The sequence below is a fragment of the Haliaeetus albicilla genome, chromosome W, assembly GCF_947461875.1.
Source record: "Haliaeetus albicilla chromosome W, bHalAlb1.1, whole genome shotgun sequence".
NCBI lineage: Eukaryota > Metazoa > Chordata > Aves > Accipitriformes > Accipitridae > Haliaeetus > Haliaeetus albicilla.
In genome coordinates, this window is record NC_091515.1 from 45,446,079 (window position 1) to 45,461,481 (window position 15,403).

Here is a 15,403-nt window from a genome sequence, read left to right on the forward strand (position 1 = left end):
CCAGAGAAGGGGGGGCAGTCTCCACATTTGGAAACCTCCAGGGGCAGGCCCTGAGCAACCTGCTCAAGGTTGGCCCCACTCTGAGCAGGACTGGACTGAAACCCCCTGAGGTCCCTTCCTACATGTGTTGTTCTGCAGTTCTCAGGGTGCTTGGCAATGCAGCAGCTTATGGCCCGTTGGACTGACCAGCTTGTAGGTGAATGGAGGGTTTGGGGGGTTGCTGTGTCCATCCCATTCTCCTGGCTTGGTTTGTCTCTCATCCGTATGGTATTAGCAGTGCCGGGGGACGGAGGCACTGCCTTAGCATTGCCCAGCTCATTGCTTTACCCCCACCTATCTTAGCCATCTCTCCAGAGGACCGTGTTATTCCCTCCCTGCGTGAGCACAAAAAGCCCATTGGCAGTAAAGCACAGAGCGATAAACCATCTGCCCTGCTCTGCTAGCAGTGCAGAGCTCTGATCTGTAGGAGGGTGCTCACATTGTTGGGAGGCTGGGGAGGACACTGGCCCCAAGCCCTCCAGCTGGAAGGGCTCCAGGTTTATCTTCCCTGTAGTGCCTGTCCCAGAGACAGTGGCAATTGTGGGGCAAGTCACCAGTAGCCTTTTTAAAGGCTCCAGCTGCCTGACCACCCCGAGCAGATCAAGGCCGAGATGAGCCCAAAGGACTGTTTGGAAAGAATTACTTGCTCCCAGTATTTTCTGTTTCTTTGCTAGCCTTTTATTCTCATGGCTACTCTTTTCATGATCCTGTCCTTCTGCAAGGCTGGCTGCTGGCAGCCTCATCAGCCTTGTCTTCAGAAACAACTTCGCTCTGCAATTTATTGAGTCTCCAAGCTTTGACCCTGGTGCCTGATGCTGCAGAAGCCTGTGTCCGGTGTGTAAGTGCTCAAAGGGTTTTTAGCATTTGCCCCATCCCATCTGCAAGAGTAACAAACCAGAGCAAAGGGGGCTGCATGTAGCCATGGCTCCTGGGCAGAGCTGACCCGCAGTGGTAGCTACATCTGCCTCCCTGTCCAGCAGAGGCTGGGAGGATGTCTAAGCTCCCCAGATGCTTTTATGTGGGTTTTCAAGGTCTAGGACGTTCCCATGAGCTTGTGTTTGTCCCCAGATCCCTTCTCAAGTTGCTCCTCTCAGCCTTTCCCTTAGGCTCGTTGATGCTGGGCTGCTGTCTCTGTCAGAGCACTGTGCGCTCTACCTTCCCCCAGCAGTCTGCTTGTTACTCAATACTGCTCTGGGCACTGTTGCGTTACTTGAATATCCCTGTTACAACACTTGCACGCATCAAGAGCAGCAGGGTCTGGTGGTCTGAGCTAAGAGGCCTCTGGGGTCTGTTTTCAGTTGCATGGGTAAATCGCTGTGTGGCCAGGGACGAGCTGGCTCCTGGTAGTTCGTGGAGAGCTCTTGGGTCTCTCACAGGCTCTGTCTCCCTAGGAAGGCTAGATCTGGGGGGACATCTGTGTCCCCAGCAGCACAGCTGCCACCAGAGTTGAAGGTGTTTTGGACCTGGTTGCCATGGTTAAGCTGGTTTCTGAGATCTCTGAGCTTTGTGTGTTCCCACGGAAGCAGCACAGCAAAACATGGGCTGCAGCAGCAACAGCAAGCAGAGTTTGCACAGGGGCCTTGGTGTCTTGCAAGGACTGATGTGGGGGCTCATGTCCTGCTCAGGAGGGTTGTCTGGGGATGCAGCTGTGTCTTGAGCCTGTCCCTGTTTACTGTCGCTTGTGTGAAGATGGAGGATGCTGATATGCTGGTGCCCCAGTGCTGCGTAGTCCCTGCAGGCTGCACTTGCCAGTTAGCCCCAAAGGCAGGTCCTCTCCAGCCTCCACCTGATGTGAAGCACCAGTCAAGCCTTGGCTTCCTTGATGCTACCATCTCTATGCAATGTCCGGGGTTCAGGTGGGTGCCCCCTTCCATCCCGAGGGCATCCTCGGCCGTGTGCATTGCTCGGAGCCCTGGCAGCCCTATAGGAGCCCAGCCCCTGTGGAGGGGGTGGCAGATGCACCAGGCAGAGGGCTCTGCTGTCAGCAGGACCCTGTAGGTGGTTTGGGGCATGTGGACCAGGACGTTTTCTGGTTCCATGGGGTGAAATAGGAGCTGGGCTGCTGGGCTGTGCCTCCCACTGCCCTGCATATGGGTATACCTGCAGTTGGACACACCAGTCCTTCCTACCCCCTTGTTTCCCTTCAAAGGGGCTTGCATGCTCGTGTGTTTGCTTCCATTACAGGAAACAGTATGAGTGTTCAGGTGACAGCTATGACACCCTTTTCCTGATGCCAGCAGGGTGTTTCTCTCTCATCTTCAGTTCTACTGGAAGGAAAGACTTTCCCTTTCCCTGACAAGGCGCAGGACATTGAATTCATGGTGGAAATGCTCTTTCTCTCCAGTAGCCCTGGATGTGTCCAGCTCTTTACAAAGATGTACAAAGCCTCACCCTTACAGCCCATGTCACCGCTCTGGCCTGTGCTAGACTTGAGACTTTCTAAATCACAGCCGGAAAGGGGTGAGTTGGGTGGGTGTGCACAGCCATGTGTGTGTGTGCGTGTGGTATCTCCTCCCCCTGTGCCACGTAGATGTCTAGCACGGGGAGTGGAAAAGATGCTGAATGTCCCCACAGCTGCTGCAGCCTTATCTGCAGGCTGCAGCTTGGTAATGCTGAGCTGGAGGCCTGAGTGCCTGTGCCCAAGCACCTCCCTTGGAGGGCTCTTACAGTAAAAGGAAGTGTATCATAAGAGGGGTTGCGGTGGGGACGGGCAGTTCCCACAGTGTAAATGCTGCATGCACAATCCTTGCTGCCTTCCCCACCACAGGCACTCTTCCCATGTGTAGCTTTGATGCCTGTGTCCGGAGCTGCTTGGGGTAATGCAGCATCCCCAGGACCTTCTCCGCTGCTCTGCGGTACCCTGGTGACTGTTCAGAGGAGGTAGGGAAAGATGATGTTGCTGTGGCTCTCCCAGATAGGTGTCGGGGACTGTCGTGGTTTAACCCCAGCCAGCAACTAAGCACCACGCAGCCGCTCACTCACTCCCCCCCCATCCAGTGGGATGGGGGAGAAAATCGGGAAAAGAAGTAAAACTCGTGGGTTGAGATAAGAACGGTTTAATAGAACAGAAAAGAAGAAACTAATAATGATAATGATAGCACTAATAAAATGACAACAGTAGTAATAAAAGGATTGGAATGTACAAATGATGCGCAGGGCAATTGCTCACCACCCGCCAACCGACACCCAGCTAGTCCCCGAGCGGCGAATCCCTGCCCCCACTTCCCAGTTCCTAAACTAGATGGGACGTCACATGGTATGGAATACCCTGTTGGCCACTTTGGGTCAGGTGCCCTGGCTGTGTCCTGTGCCAACTTCTTGTGCCCCTCCAGCTTTCTCGCTGGCTGGGCATGAGAAGCTGAAAAATCCCTGACTTAGTCTAAACACTACTTAGCAACAACTGAAAACATCAGTGTTATCAACATTCTTCACATACTGAACTCAAAACATAGCACTGTACTAGCTACTAGGAAGACAGTTAACTCTATCCCAGCTGAAACCAGGACAAGGACTCATCAGTGGGGTATGTGCAAGGAGACTCAGGCTGGCAGGGCTGTAGGTGGGTGGCAGTTGGGGATGGGGGGAGACCAGGGTAAGTTATGGTACGAGCTGTAGTGATCAGGAGGCAACAGAGCACAGGTAAAGAGCTGGAGACATTGGGGACATGCACAGGGATGCATGTAAACATGGCAGGGTCTGATGGTGGAGGAGGATGGGGTTGGGGTGGGAGTGAAAAGGAGCACGCTTTAGGGGATGCAGAGCCTGGCTGCCATGTGAAGGATGTGGGGAAGGTGAAGGATTGTGCATCCAGGATCAGGCAGTGTGGAGAGCTACAGGGCATTGGGGTACAGAAGGAGCTGGCTTGGTAAGGAGAGACGATGGGGCTGTGGATGGCTGTGGCTGTATGCAGTGGTGGCCGGAGGGAGAAGAGAGGAGACAGCAGAGGTGGGAGCAAAAAGGGTCCTATCACCTGCTGACTGCCGTGCTGTCTTCTCCCCACTTGCAAAACATCATCCCCCCCAGAGCCCCTTTTCAGGGGCTCATGTTTCTGTACCCTGCTTGTAGTGATGCGGAGAGCGGGCTGGGCTGTTCACACTGCGTGGTTAGATCACACTTCCCGTGGCGCATGGCCTGGGACAGGGAGCTGACGGGATGGGAGTTAACAGTAAGCAACTGCTTTTCCATTGGGGTTGAGTTAAACAGATCAGGATAGGGTTCCCCAGGGCCTCTGATGCAGACACTAACCCCAGGGCATCAGTCCTCTTGGGACATCAGATAAAAAGGACTGTTAATGCTAACATCTATGCATCACTTAGTATGGTGAGGGTCTAGTCCTGCTTGGACCTGGGGGATGCCTCCCTTGGACAAATGTCCTTATTGAACTTGAAACATGGCAGCACGTTGGTGCCCTGGTCATGGCTGGAGACCCCAGGTGTCGTGCAAGTGCAGAGCAGAAGTGGTCCCTGCCCCTCTGCCAGGACCCATTTGGCTTCTCGTGGCCATCCTGTGACCAGCTGCACATGCACATGACTTTGTAATCTCCAACGGTGGAAAATTTTCCATCGGTTGCAGTTGGCAGCAAGATCTGGAATGGAGCAGCTGGTCTGTGTGGTCATCCAGTGGCTGAGGTCCCCATCCCTTGGGCCACCGCGCCCCAGAGAGGGATGGGAGGACTGGAAGGGAGCCAGCCATCACGTCTCTGCACCTGGGCGGCCAAGGGCTTGCTTTCGCTGCAGCAAAGCTGTGGGTGCTTTCTTTGTTGCCCCGGGGTGACTGCCGCGGCTGTCATGCCGCTGCAAGGTCAATTCTGTTGGGCTCTGCAAATTCCCCTGGCGGTAAAGCTTGCAGGCGCGGTGCTGGCTGTGCCTCCCCCCCCCCCGGGAGAGGTGGCGCACGCCAGCTACCCTGAGATGAAAAGACGCAGCTTTTTATGAAACAAAGCCAGCCCGGAGGAATTTTCCCCTCGTGGCCAGCTGTTGTCTTGGGCCTGGCTTGCATCCTCCAGCACTTCCCACCACATGCTGCCTTGGGGAGGGGAGCGGGGGCTGACCCACCCTCTAGACTCCCTGCTCCAGGCGAGTGGGTGCCGCCTTGGGCTCACGGGGTGAGTAGTAACGGTGGAGCCCAGCAGCATCATACTGCCTCTGCAGGGATCCTCTTGGGCAGTGGAGAGTTTTCCCCACCCCCAGCTCTGCCGCTGCCTCTTTGTTTTCTGGCAGAAGCCTCCATGCCTTCATTGCCATTGAGGCACCAAGCAGGAGCCTACATGTGCCATGTGTGTGTCCCACTGGGAACGTGATGTGGGCTGGCAAGCCTGCCGGGCCAGGCATCTCCCTCGCAGGGCTGTGGAGGCCAGCCAGCAGCTTCGGGAGTCTCCTTTCTGTAGGCTGTTCCTCCAGTCAAGCAGGGCTTTGAGGCTGCTGGTTTCCTCCGCTAAAGCCTTTTTCGCATTGGCAGCATTTCTGCACCTTGTCACAAGTGGAATAAGTTGGATGGGAAGGGGCCGGTCCTCGGCTCGGCTCTGCTGGGGGCTCGGGCTCTCTGTTGTGGTCCTCCCTCACCATCGCTCCCACTGAGAAGGCATCTGAGATTAGAGCAGCGCCAGGGGCTGCAGAGCCGGTGCTGCCCCTGCCTCTCCATGTATTTGATCTCTCGACTTCCAGTGGGGACTGAATTCCTGTGCTGGATTCTGGGCTCGGCTCTTGTGAAAGGATCCAATTATTTCAGAGCTTTGAGCATCTCCATTTGCTGCCCATATTTGCAGTCCCCGGGTCCGTGCTGGCTGGAATTCCAAGTGATTAACGTGGCTGTGACATCCCTCCTAGGGGTGTTATCCACTGTCCCCCACCCCTCCCCTCTTCCTCCTCCGGCAGCGAGCAGACGGGCAGAAACAAAGGTCTGTCCTCAACCTGGGCTGTCCTCCCTGTGAGCAGCTGCTGCATGGGATTTCCCTGCCCTGCCTGCTGCAGGTTTCCTGGGCTCCCAGTTGAACGCTGGAGCTGGGCAGCTGTGGGCTGTATTGCCGAGGTTTGAGCCTGCTGGGCTGGGTGGGTGTAGGGTTATTCCATGTGGGGACGGACGACAGGACACCAATATGATGATCAAAGTCGCCACTTTATTGAGCCTAGCTGATCATTCTTATACAATTCTCTAAGTAAGTTCCTTAGAAGCTTTGATTGGCTGCTGCATGCAAGCATTTGGTGTCCACGTGCACAAGCATAAAATGTGATTGGTTATATCGATACTGTCCATGCGTATAAACATAAGATACAGTTATTTATACTCACTCTGTACACGCGCATAAACATAGGACATAATTGGCTATATTAACTAGAGCATGTGAAACTTGTCTCAGTCCAATTGGTCAAGATAAGCCCCTGAATTGAGGTTGTTTGTGCCAAGTTCCCTTTATCGTGGAATGCGCACCTGTGTTTTTCTAATTGGGATCTTTCTTTTTCTGTCTTCTTGTTTATTCTGTTCAAGGCCTTCTAAAGGCGTCTGGAATGCTCTTGCGCCCATGAGCTACTTTCAGGCCCAGTAACTATGTTCCATATAATTGAACCCTACAGGTGGGCAGGGGATGCTACCAGCTTTAGAGACCCGCCTGATTGTCCTGCCGGTTCTTAAACTGCTTTTCATTCTTTGACTGCTTTCCTGGGGAGAGGGGCAGCCATGCATGGAGGGGAGGCTGGCGGGGGGGGGTTGGACATGGGGGAAAGCCATACACAGGTGGCATAGTAGGATCTGCCTGCAGACCCTGCAAGCCCCCCTTCCCAGCTGTAGGCTATTGTCAGCGTTGCTGCCTGCATGCGAGGCACCCGGACAAGGTATGTGGAAGCAATCCATGCCAAGACACAGGACATCAGACAGAGCAGGGTGAAGCCCCTGGGGCCGGGAGCTCTGTTTCAGCTCCCCAAGCTCCCAGGAGAGATTTCATTATGTTATCCCGGGTCGGCTGAGCAGAAGGGCTCAGTCTCCACATCACCTCCTATGGCACCTGCGTGTGGGCCTGGGGAGGCACCACATGCTGGGCAGACCTCAACCCCTGGGGAGCCACAGGGCAGCCGGGCACTCGGGAGCCTGCTGCAGCCTGGAGCCCCAGCAAGGCACCCTGCAGGGAGGGCTGCTCTGTCCCTGGGGGCTTCTGCACCCGGTCAGCGTCCTCTCCTGTGGGATGGGAGGAAGGGCAACAGCAGCGCTTCCTGGACACAGGTGCTGCAGGGCAGAGGGAGATGTTGGATCTGTCTCTGTAGAAGCTGTCTCTGGTGGTTTCTAGGAGCTCGCGCTCCTAACATGGGCACTGCCTCTTGCCCCATCCTTCCCTTCTGGGCTCAGGCTTCCTCCTTGTTATCAGCACAGGGGCCAGCACTGAGTGAGGCTCTGCGGCTGCATAAATCTGGCATGGCAGGAGGCCTCCTGAGGACCCCCAAGAGCAGCACTTGCTCTCGCAGTGGGGCAAGGATGCTCCCTCCCTCTGCATCCTCCCTCCTTCCCTCTCCCTTGCTTCCACCAAGTGTGAGCTTCTTCCTCCATGACCTGAATCCCAGGGGAGTGCCAGAGCCACATCCACACTGGTCATCTTTCCCTTCAGGCACAGTTTGCTCCTGTATCATCTCTCTAACCGGCTTTTCTCCAGGATTGCCACCTCTCCTAGGGATGGTGCAGAAGTGGTCTTCAGCCTCATGCATCTGTCTCTCTTCTGATGGTGGTACACCTGATCTCTCAGGCTGTGGAGAAACCCTTCTCTGGGTGGCAGCATCGCTGCTGGGGCCACCATCCTTCAGGGGTGTGATGGAAACTTTCTGCCTGCAGGCACTTCTCAAGCTCTGCTCTTAGCCTGTGCCAGGTTGCTTGTGGGTTTGCACTTCCACTGGTTAGATTTCCTTCCTTCTCCTTGGGTTCAGATAGGACTGATGGAGCTGTGACTTATCCTCCAGGCAGTCCGTTTCCAGCAGTTTCTGTTGCTTCTTCTCTTGTCTTGTGCTCTGCTCGTACTGAGGATGATTATTGTAATGATGGCCCCTCTCTTTCCTGGCTGTGTGGTTCCTGCTTCACCCCCAGTGAGGCTGCGAAGGTCTCCTTAGCACTTCCCAGGAGAGGGAGCAGGAGGGAGGAAGGCAGCAAAAGCCAGTTTGGGTTTTTTTGTGGTCTAAATGGTGCAAGGACCCCTCTTGGCCCTGCCAGCTGCCAGGCATGGTGCTCTGCCCCAGGCAGCAATGCCCAGACCAAAGTCTCTTGTTCCCCATTTGTATGTCCCCTTGACTGGCTGGCAGTGCTGCTCTGGGAAGCCGCATAGATCCCTGCTGGGCAAGCGTGGCCCCTTTGGGTACAGCTCTTGCTCTCCTCCTTGCAGCAGTGCCATGCTGCCAGCCCTGCCAGGCTCCTCTTTCCAAGGGCTCTGCCTGTCCTGCCCCTTGGCAGATGCCCCTCTGGCTGGCAGAGCTGCCCCTGCACCCATCCCGCTTCCTTTCTGGCTGGTACAGTACAGTTAAAACAGGAACAGAGCCTTTTGCAGGCTGCAGCCCAGCATGTGGTACAGCTGCTGCATAGCCCAGCCAGGGACCCTTCCTCACCCACCGTCCTGCTCTGTCGCTGCCAGACTGAGACCACAGTCTGTTAATCCTGGGTCCCCCCTGGATGTGCTAATAGGAACGTAACCAGTAGGTAAGTCAAGTCCCTGACCCCCCCCATGCCTGGCTGTGTCATCCCTCATCAGGGTCTGGTGGCTTGGTGTCCCTGGGGAACGCAGTGTCTCTGCCCCAGCACCTGGGACATGCTCCCTCCCTGCAGGTCCTTTGGCACGGAGTGTATTGTGGCTGTTGAAGTGTAGTGCCCTTCCACAGGCCTCGCTGGGCTGGAGGAAGAGAGGAAAGCCGTGCCTGGCATAGCTCTGGACCCAGGTGCTGGGAGACCCTGGAAAAACCACAGGCCCCCTCCTGCCCTCTGACCATCAAGGGGCCCTGGGATCTTGGCAGGAGCAGGGCAGAGAGCAGGAGGAGCTCTTGCTGGGCTTCCCCCCACAAGCAAAGCCCTTTAAGTCCTATCTTAGAACACCAGCACAGGCTGAAACACTGACAAAATCACAATCACTTGGGCTTAGGAGGGGCCGAATCCTTGGCTTGGGCACATGGAGCCCCACGTGCTGTGTCCAGTGGATAGATACCTGTGCTGCTCAGCTGAGCTGGTGAGGACCTGGACCTGGCTCTGTCCCATCCAGGTGGCCAGAAGCAGGGCTCCAGAGGTGCCCGGCTCAGGGGGAGGAGAAGTTAGAGGTGACCAGGTGCTGTGTCCCATCCCTGCTGTGGGTGCAGGAGCCCCTGGTCCCCATGTTGCTCTCTGGCTCTATAGGGGGACAGTGGACTCCCACTGGGTGCTGTAAGAGGTTGAGCCCTGCTGTGAGCTGGCTGGGCTCTCAGTGGGGAGGAGCTGCCCTGGGAGGCAGAGCTAAACACAGCCAAGAGAAACCTCAAAGGCTAGGGGAAGGGGGAAGGGAACCTCCCCTGACCACGGTGCCATGCAAGAGCATGAGGAGCAGTGCTGTGCTCCAGCTGCTCCCCGTCCCAGGCTGCCGGGCAGCCCTCCAGGAGGATGTACAAGGAGGTCCCAAGGTGTACTTGGAGACACTTTTGGGGTGGTCTGGGGAATCCTGGCATTTCCCAGCACAGTGCTTCGGGCGACAGTATCTGGGTTGGCAAAATGAGGTGCAGCCCCTCGTGCTAGACGTGTGCATTACTGGCTAGTGCTGGCATCACCTGGTGACTGATGTTGAGGTCTCCGCTGGGATGGATTTGTGGTGTCAGCATGTCAGCCTCTCCCGATGGACCCATTCTCCTGAAAGGCAGCTGCCGCTGGGGAGCGAAGGGCTCAGCCTGCCTGCATGAGGATTCAGGAAGGGCCGTGACTGCAGAGGGATGTGGGAAGGAGAAATAAAGGAAATTGCATATTTGTACCAGCATGGACACGTGCAGTAAGGATATGTGTCGTGGTTTAACCCCAGCCAGCAACTAAGCGCCACGCAGCTGCTCACTCACTCCCCCCCACCCAGTGGGATGGGGGAGAGAATCGGGAAAAGAAGCAAAACCCATGGGTTGAGATAAGAACGGTTTAATAGAACAGAAAAGAAGAAACTAATAATGATAATGATAACACTAATAAAGTGACAAAAGCAATAATGAAAGGATTGGAATGTACAAATGATACGCAGGGCAATTGCTCACCACCCGCCGACCAACACCCAGCTAGTCCCCGAGCGGCGATTCCCTGCCCCCACTTCCCAGTTCCTAAACTAGATGGGACGTCACATGGTATGGAATACCCTGTTGGCCGTTTTGGGTCAGGTGCCCTGGCTGTGTCCTGTGCCAACTTCTTGTGCCCCTCCAGCTTTCTCACTGGCTGGGCATGAGAAGCTGAAAAATCCTTGACTGTAGTCTAAACACTACTGAGCAACAACTGAAAACATCAGTGTTATCAACATTCTTCACATACTGAACTCAAAACATAGCACCATGCCAGCTACTAGGAAGACAATTAACTCTATCCCAGCTGAAACTAGGACAATATGGCTTTCTTCTGCTGCACCGTGCTGACTCTTGCTGCTGGTTGCTGATTTTGCTTCCCATCAGTTGACTGTGCCACACAAGTCATGGTACAAATCTCCCCCAGGGATGGAGGAGGGAAGCAGCAGCCTGGCAGAAGAGCTCTCCACCTTCCAGGCAGGCAGAGCACAGCATGTTACCACCTCGGTGTCTGCCCACAGCTGCTTTTCTACCTGCCTTTGTGTAGACCCTATGCGGGGTGCCAGGAGAAGCTAATCTTTACAAAGAGCTTTTGTTGAGGCTTTGGGCCAGAGGTTTGTTATGCTATGGCGTTGATTTGCCCTCCTGCGAGTGCTCCTTGAGAGCTGGCATGTCGCATCTCTGTTCTGGCACTGCCAGCGATGGCTTTTGGGCTGGCCAGTTCTCGAGGACTGGCCATGAGTGCCTGTTAATTACAAATCTTATTGGAAATGAAATGAAAGAACAGCCCATTTCCTGGGGCAGGCAAGGTCAGGCGGTGAGCACAGTGAGTGACCTGCTGAAGCTGGCTTTCCACCTGCAAGATGACAGGATGCAGAACTTGCAGGGTGCCAGAAAGGGGGTGCACTTGGGTGTTTGGTGCCTCTGAGCATCCCTTCAGGGATTTTGTTCATCTATCTGCCTGGCCCTGCTGTTTCCAGATTGAGAGCAGCACTCATGGTCGGGATGCCCAGCAGGACAGATGGCAGCATTCCTCTGGACATCCACTGCAGTGAGCCCCCAGCCAAGGGCTGCATGGGGAGGGAGATGGGATGGGCATGGTCCCCAGGGATGGGCAGCGTTTCCTCCTTCACCTGGAGGTTCCTGGGCCAGCAAAGCTCACAGGCTACCCCTACAACAGATGGTCTGAGGGTGGAGGTGCCCGAGGGCTCCTGCCCACTCTGAAGGTGTTGCACCATGAGCTGCTGCCCGGGCTGACTCTCCTTGTCCTCTTCCAGGCATCAAAGCTACGGTGCTGGTGGATTATGACTGCAGGGGAGCTGCGTTGCATCTGCAAATCTCCTTTGTACATCAAGGGCACTTCTGAGCAGGTGAGTGCTGTGCACATGAAAGGACTGCTGTCTTTGAGCTGGGGGAAGCTGGTGGGGGGCCATCATGGCTTAGGGCTGTTGCTGTCAGGCTCCCAGTTTCTGCCTTCCCTGCTGGGCATCTCTTATTGGAAGAAAGCAATTGTAAGCTCTTCTCCTTGTCTGCAGGGCCAGAAAGCATCCTATGCTGTGGGTGAAAGGGGCAGGAGGTGGACATGAGACCAGCAGCTAGCTGGAGGCCCAGAGGTTGCTGATCTGTAGTGTCTTGGAAAGCAAGCCATGAAATGGTCACCAAAAAGCAGCAGGGAATTGTTCGTATGCACAGGTTTTCATACAGGAAGGCACGCAAAAGAGGAGTAAAATATGAGCAAGGTATGAGAGTTCACAGCTTAGCTTAAAGTATTTGTGGTTTAAATGAAAATCAAGGTGATAACACTGCCTGAGATGGCCTAGATGTATGTGGCCTTTGGGTTTGGGAGGGTGGGAGAGGCTAAGCCTCAATGCTGCCTTCTCTGCCTGTGTGACCCTGCAGGCAGGCAGTACCCTCCTGCCCTTCTGGTAAGCATCTGAATCACTCCAGCCCTGCGTCTCCCCCTTTCCTTCCCCTCAGAGCTGCTGTGCAGACTGAAGAGCTGGAGAGGATGGTACAGAGGTTCAGAGGCACACTGTGATGGTGGGAGCCGTTCCATGGCAGCCGCACCATTTCTGGGGGGTGCCTGGCTGGCAGGTGTCTTCAGCTAGTTGTGCCAATGACTGCCTCCTGCGGGACTGGGAAGTTAATCCAGAATGGAGTGGGGTTCTGCTGCAGAGGGGTGAGTAAGGGGGGCAGCCAGGACAGGCTGCAGTGTGGCAGGTTACGCAGAATCACAGAGGGGTTGAGGTTGGCAGGGACTTCTGGAGGTCATCTTGTCCAACCCCTCTGCTCAAGCAGGGCCACCTAGAGCCATTGCCCAGGACCGTGTCCAGGTGGCTTTTGAATATCTCCAAGGATGGAGACTCCACAACCTCTCTGGGCAACTTGTTCCAGTGCTTGGTCACCCTCACAGTGGAAAAGTGTTTCCTGATGTTCAGACAGAACATCCTGTGTTCCAGTTTGTGCCCATTGCCTCTGGTCCTGTCACTGGACACCACTGGAAAGAGCTTGGCTTCATCTTCTTTGCACCGTGCCTTCAGGTATTTATATAAATCGATAAGTTCCCCCCCCCAGCCTTCAGATCTCCAGGCTGAACAGTCCCAGCTCTCCCAGCCTTTCCTCATAGGAGAGATGCTTCAATCCCTTAATTATCTTAGTGGCCCTTTGCTGCACACTCTCAGGTGTGGCCTCACCAGTGCTGAGTAGAGAGGAAGGAACACCTCCCTCAACCTGCTGGCAATACTTTGTCTAATGTAGCCCAGGATACCGTTGGCCTTTTTTGTGGCAAGGGCACATTGCTGGCTCATGGTCAACTTGGTGTCCACCAGGACCCCCAGGTCCTTTTCTGCCAAGCTGCTTTCCAGCCAGTCAGCCCCCAGCATGTGCTGGTGCATGGTTATACCTTTCATCACTCCTTTTAAACAAAATCCCTGAGCTCAACCACCCTGACCTGCCACCTTCCCATCCCCATCATGGCAGGGGTCAAAATACCACGTGCATCCTTGCTCTCCAGATGGCCTTGACCCACTTGGAGAACCGCTTCCCCTATTGCAATGCCTGCCCCTAAGCCTTTGCTCCACAGGAGCAGGCATTGCTGTGGGGACAGGCAAAGGGCAGAGCTGCCAGGCATGGGCTGTTTGTCAGGCTCTGGAGCTCCTCAGCCTTCCAGTGGCTTTTCCTGCATCTCCTCAGCTCTCGCAGCCATTTCAGTATTTATCATGCCAGAAAAACTCGTGGCCAGGATTCTCACAGCTCTGAAACTGGGCTGAAAATCAAAAGTGAGGCCCCATGCAGCAAGGAGGTCAGGCCCTCAGGGCAGGTGGGTGATATATGGATGGTACAGGAGCCCATGGTGGGCTCTGCAGCCCCTGGTACCATCCAGCTGCTAATTGAGGTGGTGGAGGTCTCTGGTCCAAGCTGGCAGAGCTAACTGTGATGTTAGGTCAGGTTCCTGTCCCCACCATGGGGCTGGCAGCATAGGGCGACAGCCCTGCCTCATTCAGCGTATGCTGCCAGGGCAGGTCTTCTTGGTAAGCACTGGGAGATCTTGTTGCTGTTACCCAAAGGGGTGATTACAGGTCTGAGCCCCTGGGACTGGTCTGACCCATCTGACTCCTGCGCTCCAGAACAATACTAGCATGTCAAGTCCCTGGCAGAGGGCAGGCCCCTTTCTCCCCACTTGTCCGGACTTGTCCCCAGTAGCCTCCAGACCAGCTGGAGACTCCTCTCCATGCTCAGCCCGGGAAGGAAGTGCTGATCCTGCAGGTAGATGATGCCACAGGGTTCCCTGGAGAGCCACACCAGCCTGGTTCCTCCTCCTGTCAGAGTGGGGCTGTACAGGTATTGTCCCAAAACAGGGTTCTTCACCCAGTGTGCGAAGAGCCGATAACACACAGAGCCGAGATATTTGTTTATTTCATGTTTGCACAGAGATGGGTACCAGGTGGTAACTCCACACAGCTAGCACCCCTCGGTGAACACACGGAGAACATTTATACACCCCGCGCAACAGCGATCAGTACTTTTACAGTTTCGCTCACCCTTGCTCCTATTGGTTCTCGCGAGCCTTGTCTCCGCTTAAAGTCACAGCGTCCTCCTCTTTTATTGCGCATGCACCGTGAGGAAGGGGCTGCTGTTGGTAGGGGGCTTTCCCTACCCGAGGGCGGGGTTTTTACTATGTTAATTAGGATAGTTCACTCAAAGTTTGACTTTATCAGTAGTAGAGTTTCCCTTGTGCTTATCTGGGTACTCCCTTCTCTCAGGGTCATGCCTCTAACTCTTTACAGGGGTTAAGTAGCATCCTTTGTTTTGTTTCTTGCATATCTCCAACAAATCCCCCCTTTAGGACTTAGATAAATAATTCATATTTCAAATAAGTCTCACTTAGATCTTTTCATTTTAAAATCTCCATCCTTGGGAGGCTTCAGGATTTTCCAAAACTGTTCATTGGTTCCTTCCCATTGCCATATGTCTTGTTGGAATTTTTCTCTATCCTTTATAGGGAGGCTTTCAGGTTTGAGGAATTTATCTCCCTCTGTCATGAGCTATTTGCTTCATCATGAGCCAAACCTTAAAGTACAATATGATTATAAGCAGTAAACTTAAACATGTTAGTGATAATAAGATCACAACGGGATGTAGCATGAGATTAAGAATGCCTGTTGCCGTGGGTGACCATCCGAGGAGGGCTTCCCACCATCTGTGCTCTCCATCTTTATTCACCTGGTCCAAAACAGGATGTATCTCTTCTGTGTCATGGTGAATGGTGATTGAAGTCCTTTGTCCATCGTCTTGGGCATGTTCCAGCAACCAGTGCAGATCATTATGTGGTAAAAGTTTTTTTACCAGTGTGAGATTTATCCCAATGGGAGTAGGCAATAGATAAATCACACCCTATAATGTTAGTAAAGTTACAAACACAAGTATTTGAGTGATTATTTGTCCCAACAGTGATATTATCTACGACTATAAAATTACAAAGTGTTCTTATACATCTTATTGTCATTGCAATTTGGTTTGAAAAGATCAGTGTTACTATGAACCAATATTATAACTATAGATAGTTCATTAGCCCGTAGAGTTTTTAGAAAGTCTTAGCTTTAGTGGTCCCGTTGGTACAGATGTCCACT

The 15,403-nt window shown here is 54.2% G+C and overlaps 1 protein-coding gene and 1 long non-coding RNA gene across 2 annotated transcripts in view; both read left to right on the forward strand.

The window, feature by feature from the left end:
* The window catches only part of LOC138683551 (uncharacterized), a 312,573-nt gene that overhangs the window by 277,727 nt on the left and 19,443 nt on the right, over positions 1-15,403 (forward strand). The gene's annotated exons all lie outside the window — the stretch shown is intronic.
* Positions 1-15,403, forward strand: part of ATOSB (atos homolog B) — a 51,261-nt gene that overhangs the window by 22,014 nt on the left and 13,844 nt on the right. Inside the window, exon 3 of the mRNA XM_069775533.1 lies at positions 11,552-11,644. The gene's annotated coding sequence lies outside the window, so the exon portion shown is untranslated. The remainder of the gene's footprint in view (positions 1-11,551; positions 11,645-15,403) is intronic.